The sequence below is a fragment of the Crassostrea angulata genome, chromosome 9, assembly GCF_025612915.1.
Source record: "Crassostrea angulata isolate pt1a10 chromosome 9, ASM2561291v2, whole genome shotgun sequence".
Taxonomy (NCBI): domain Eukaryota; kingdom Metazoa; phylum Mollusca; class Bivalvia; order Ostreida; family Ostreidae; genus Magallana; species Magallana angulata.
Window position 1 is genome coordinate 33,625,850 of NC_069119.1, and position 6,184 is coordinate 33,632,033.

A 6,184-nucleotide genomic window follows, 5' to 3' on the forward strand; every position below is an offset into this window, starting at 1 on the left:
TCAAATATGTAATATATAATAAAAAGTATTGAAAAATAATATTTCGTAAGTATAAAAACACAGGAAAAGACTATTGCTACTTAATATAAAATAATGAGAAACAATAAATCAAGAGACGGCTAGATAGACTGATCAACAGCACAGAAATTAGTTTGACCTATTAAACCTTAGAATGTTAACTACTATTATTTGTTACATTTATAAACTATATTTCACATGTACATATTTTTATTAATGTTACACTCTGGCTAGTATTGACTGCAAAATTAGAAAAATCCCCATGTTTATTATTGTTAAACAAAAGTACACGAAACTTTATTTTCGCTAAAACCTGGTTTTCAAATAATTTTAAAAAGCAGTAAACTAAACTTGTCTGCAAGATGATTTTGTTTAAGTTTAATTCATTAAATATTTTTCAAGAAAAATACAATAATTTAGTTGAGTATTGTTAAGATCATATCAACCCAAGATAACATCCGTCATGGTCAAGTGGTTGTTAATTTCGATATATTATTATCACCAATATATGAAATCTTTCCAAAATACTTGATAGCTTTTACACAGGAAAAATATAATGGAATTATATCAATTTCATTACAAATACATTGTATTACAATTAGGGTTTGATAACAGCTTCATATCTATAAAAAAAAAGACTTGTAGTGTTTTAACTGAAGAGATTGCTTATTAGTTAATACAGAAAAGGTAATTTAAATATTTGTTTGTAATCAAAAGTTGCAATTTCCAAATTAAACATTTCAGACCATTTTTTGGATACAAACGATTGCTTCCTTGCAACTGATGAGCGAAATTTGTTATAAGCATGGTAATTCACATAAACTTAGAAGCCTGCCCGAAATAGTCAAAGTGTAGATTTGGCCCTATTTACTTGAAATGAAATAAGTTTCCTCTAAAGCATTTTCCCGATTACTTTGGATTTAAACAAAGAAGAGTAGTGTAATACAATAAAAAAGACAGTTTGAATCTAAATCTTTCACACACTCGTCTGAAGTTAAAAAAGTATCATAAAAAGCAGAATTTCCCATAAGCAGATGATCCCATATATATTTACCACTCAGAGAAAAACTTGGTGTGTTTTCAATACTTAAATACATAATGGTAAATATACACATGTTTACATGTTAAACAAAATAAATACTTTTTTATAATAATAGGAGGATTTATGCTGATTTCGTTCATACACTTTCTAACTATTTTCATGAGGTAATAACATTATGGTTAAACGTTGGTAACCGGATTACAGAGTTTGACAAGTTAAGTTTTTTAAATTAGTTTTTTGTACTTGTTATACTTGATTTATTTTAAATTCTAAAATCAATAACTAGGTGTTTTACATGCTTTTCCGTCCTTAAACAACACCGCTTAATTTGATGGCTAATTTAATGAAAGTTCCGGTGAAAAAATTAAAATCAACTGAAACGTTTAACCATATGAAGTGCATTGCAATTGCTCTGCTAGCTTTGTTGGGATAAAGTAACTCACGTATCATTTCATTTGATACCCCTCATGTTTTATCAGATTCAGCATACAATGCAAGGAAGGCGCTTATATATTTTACAAACGATTTCTTTTAATTAAATAACAAATTACAAAGGATATTCATTTATTAATAAAATGTTGAACTATTAAATTTTCGTATTTTTTAAATACTTTAAATAGTTTCTTTTACATTATAATCTTTATTCATAAGGTTTTTTTATGTTCATATACGATGATCTCCTTTTTATCGCATTTCTCATTGTTGAGTTATTTTCATGGAGTATTATTTAGTAATCACATCAGTTACATATGATTGTGCCGTATAATCAACCTTTCAAAACATATGTAAATGAATCACAACGTTACATCCTATTCGAAATTGAAGAAAGTCATACATTAATCGAAAGGATAAAGAAATTCAGGGAAAACAACTGAACTGAACTTTATTTATTTTACAACGATTCATAAGCAAGTTCTTTAACTTATACTCATTTCTCTCGTTGGCACGGATGTTAGCGCGGGGGGTCATTGGTGCGGGAAGAAGCCGGAGTACCCGGAGAGACCTCACGTGTCCAAGCGGGCGACTGCCATACCCTATCACATACAACCGCTGTTGATCACGGGGATCGAACTCGGGTCGCAGCTGTGAAAAGCGAGTGCATTGTCCACTACGCTACTTGGACACTTAAAACAACTGGAAGAAGTATTTTCTCATTCGTTTTCGTAACATATTGAAGTTATAATGTAATTGGAAATGCAACATAAAAACAACCACACAAGACAGGGAAAAAATCCCACATAATACATCTTAGTTGCTAGTTTTACGTACCACGTCATCTTCAGTGAGGCAGCTTGCTACCAGGTAGTCCGAGAGTGGAAGTGGATCCACAACCTCACGGAATTTCACCTGGATTTCTTTATAAAACCGATACTCTCGGTCCTGTAGCTTTCGATTCTGTTGATCAGCCATTTTGCTACAAAGTCACCGTTCAGCGATCTGTAATGGTAGCAGATTAACACATAATCATCATTCACCGATCTGTGATTTTTATTTATCTAATTGAGCAAGAAACACATGTACTCCGACATTTCGGGGAATGTCATTTATGTATTTATCTTAGCTTTATTCTTGATTAAAATAAGGCAACGAACCTCCTCTCTCCTTCCTGGTATATATCTTTCAACAAGGATTATAAAACTATAAATAGCAAAAAGCTTTAAAACAATAAAAGTGTATGACTGAATATTGAAAAAAGTTTGACTCTAATGATAAACCTAATTTTACAATGATCTGTTTACTGTGAAAACTGATTTTTTTATGTTTTAATAAATGCATAAATTAATTAAATATTTTGAAAGAAACTTTATGCTATTTCTCAAAACTTTGTATATATGAAGATGGACGAAAAACAAGTATTCCTTTTAAAGGAATGATCGGCAATAATGATATATTGATAGCTAGAAGCAATCAACATGATCAGTTTGATGTACAATAATTTAAAAAGTATTGTATTTTTAAAAATATAGAATATTTTGGATCTGTACACCATAATTTCATCATTATAAACCGTCAACAAATTTAATTTTGAAATGTTGAAAGCCGTTCGTAAACTCCTTGTATAGTTTAATATTTTTAACATAATTATTAAATATCAACGTATCTTCTTCTTCAGAATACTGAGTAGGGCTCTTAAAGAGCATTAACACGTATATATATAAGAAAGAGATGTATTAAAATAATTTAATGCGACTGAAAAAAAAACATTGAATGCCATCATAACTTGCTATTGAGGTCGCATTATAACGTACGTAACCTTGTTTATAAATCAAGCCGTCTTCCTAGCTACTATTATGCAACATCAATAGATCGAAGTCAGTTCATGGAGCATCTTCTTATGATTGAGGTCAGTTCATCGAGGTTAACTGCATTACTGATTGAACCTTTCGATCGAAATTCTTACGCGTGAGACAAAATGTGCATTCTTGAATTAACAGCTCAAACTGTATTTTATGTATATTTGCATCTCTTAAGGTAAATGAATTGAAATAAAACTGAGTAAAATGAAATATAAATACTAAACCAAACTTCAAGTTTTTATAAGAACTACTTATGCAAGCAGAATGTGTGCGCACGTGGAAGCATTGCCGGATGCCTCATATGGACACAATAGTGATCGGCCGAAGCCGATCACAAAAATACTTTAATATCCAACCTATAGCTCCCCCTAGCCTCTGGTGACAACCACAAACTTTTGAAACTTAAGATGTTATATAGCCCTCTTTACAAAATCAATCCCCGTCAGAGTTATTATTTTTGATACATCAAGTTTTAGTGTATTTTTAGAGAGATAAAAGAATTAAAGAAATTCATGTCGAATAAAAATGGTCTGACTTATTTCTTCCCTCAATTTTCATTCATTTTTATGTCATATCTAAAGAACATAGTTTATTTGGCATTTTTTCATGGTTCATATTCATAATTAAGGACCTCACCCCTCCAGAGACTAAACTGCCAAAGAGCAAAGTCTATCGTAATTTATTACCTTTGAAAGTTGTATAACTTTCCTAAATGAGTATTGGTCTTCCATTCGAATTTAGCAGCATAACAAACGACTTTAAAATCGTAATACATTCCAAGACCACATCATTCGCCTTAACTGTAGCAAGACCCATTATTATAGGTGTCATAAAACTTGCATTTAAAAAGACAAAACTGTCATCTCTCTACATATAAAGTCAGTTTCTCTTCAGCGTAGAAGTAAAAAAATTAAACATTATATATATGCCATCATTAAATTTTTCTATTCTGCCTATAGGGCGACTACCGAACGAAGGTCATTAAATTTACCTTTTATACCCCATATACATTATACTACGTTGGAAAAAGTGGCCATATAGTTTAAAAGAAGTTTAGAATGTTCAATATTTAGCTCTCAAAGCACGACGACAGACGAAAATCAATTGGAATAGGTCATCTGAGTGACTTAGTGATTTAGGTGACCTTAAAATTGCACACCGTATTCGTGATAGAAATCTTCTTACATGGAACATGAAAAAGTGGATATATGTACCTATATCATGGTTTATGAGTCGATTTATAATTTGAGACTTACCTCCATTTTCTCCATAATGCTAAAACAAAAGTTAAAACGCGGAAAAAGTTGGGAATCTCCATTCTAAATATAACCACAATATAGCATGATACATGTATGTAGTCGATCGGTTAACCCCCTATCAATTATGATTACGATGAAGCATACTAGTAGTTTTGTTGCGCTATATTTAAACAATATCCGCTAGCACAATACGTTTAGCAAGGTAATTTTTTGACCAAGGACTTTGAATTTTTCCGCAGGGCCTGCAGACCTTCGATTGTTACTGACGAAGGAGGCGCAGATTAATATATGCAGAATATATCTGCTTTAAACAATTAAGAAACAAGAATTTTAGTATTGATAAATTAAACGTTTTATTTTACTTTCAAAGACATCATTTACATAAACAGCATTTTAAAGCACAAAAAACTCTTAAACTATTATAATTATAACCATTCGTAAGTAGATGAAGTTGATTGAAGAACGATATGAGGAAATTTTCTCAACTTGATATAACTTGGGTTTTATTTAATTCATGTATGTTTATGCCCTTGATCGCGTGCAAATTAGAACATGTGCCAAATAAGCAATTTTTAAAAAAACAAAAGTTATTTTACAATTCATTATATATTAACAAAAGTACCTGCTTTATCCGAACTCTGAATCTGAAAGTCGGTGTCAAAGTGATTATCGAAGGCTTAATATAAAAACATATTTACTTGAATAATTTTTTAACTTTGGAATAAAAATCATATACTTAAAATGATTAAAGGAAGTACAATGCTAAGGTCTTTCATACATTCTAGAAATACATCGATTGGGCATAAGAATCCTAGTAAAAAATGGTAATCTGTAGTGAATCAAAAGGTTTTGAAGAGATGACAACGGACTGTATGGAGAACGATAATACGACAATTTACTATTGCAACCCCTTTCGTTCTCATTTTCGAAGCAGGAGCTATCAGCATCATATGCAACAAATGTAACCACGTCGACTTAAAATTTGAAGAAATAGTATTGTTTTTTTCAAATACTCATCGATTGTTTATAGCAATTGAAACATATTGTTATTTAACAAAGCAACATATATTTACCAATATTTATTATAATGATATTTTATAGATCGCTAAATTTAGTTAATATTAATCTAGAGGGTTTACTAAAATTGAGTAATAAAGACATATGCAATAGAATTATTTGTACATATCAATATAAAATGAACATCTAGATAGTAATAAAAAATAATCAAGTTTTAGTAAATTTATAAAATAGAAAGAAGGATAACTAAATACTGAGAAAAAAAGAAGATAAAAGTCCATCATTGAGGTATAGGGCAAATGCCTTTTTTTTTGGAAATTAATAAAAAAAAAAAACCCAGTTAATTTATAGCAATCAACATGCGTAATGGTATCAACAACCGATGAAACTCTACATCTAAAAACTTTATAAACCTGAATAAATCTACATGTAATAAGATGTCTTAAATTTAACCTTATATTGGTTAAAAGATGGTTCGAAAACAGACATTCTAACTTTTTTATATTTACATCTCTCTAACAAATAAATGAATTGATTGGAAAAAGTAAGAA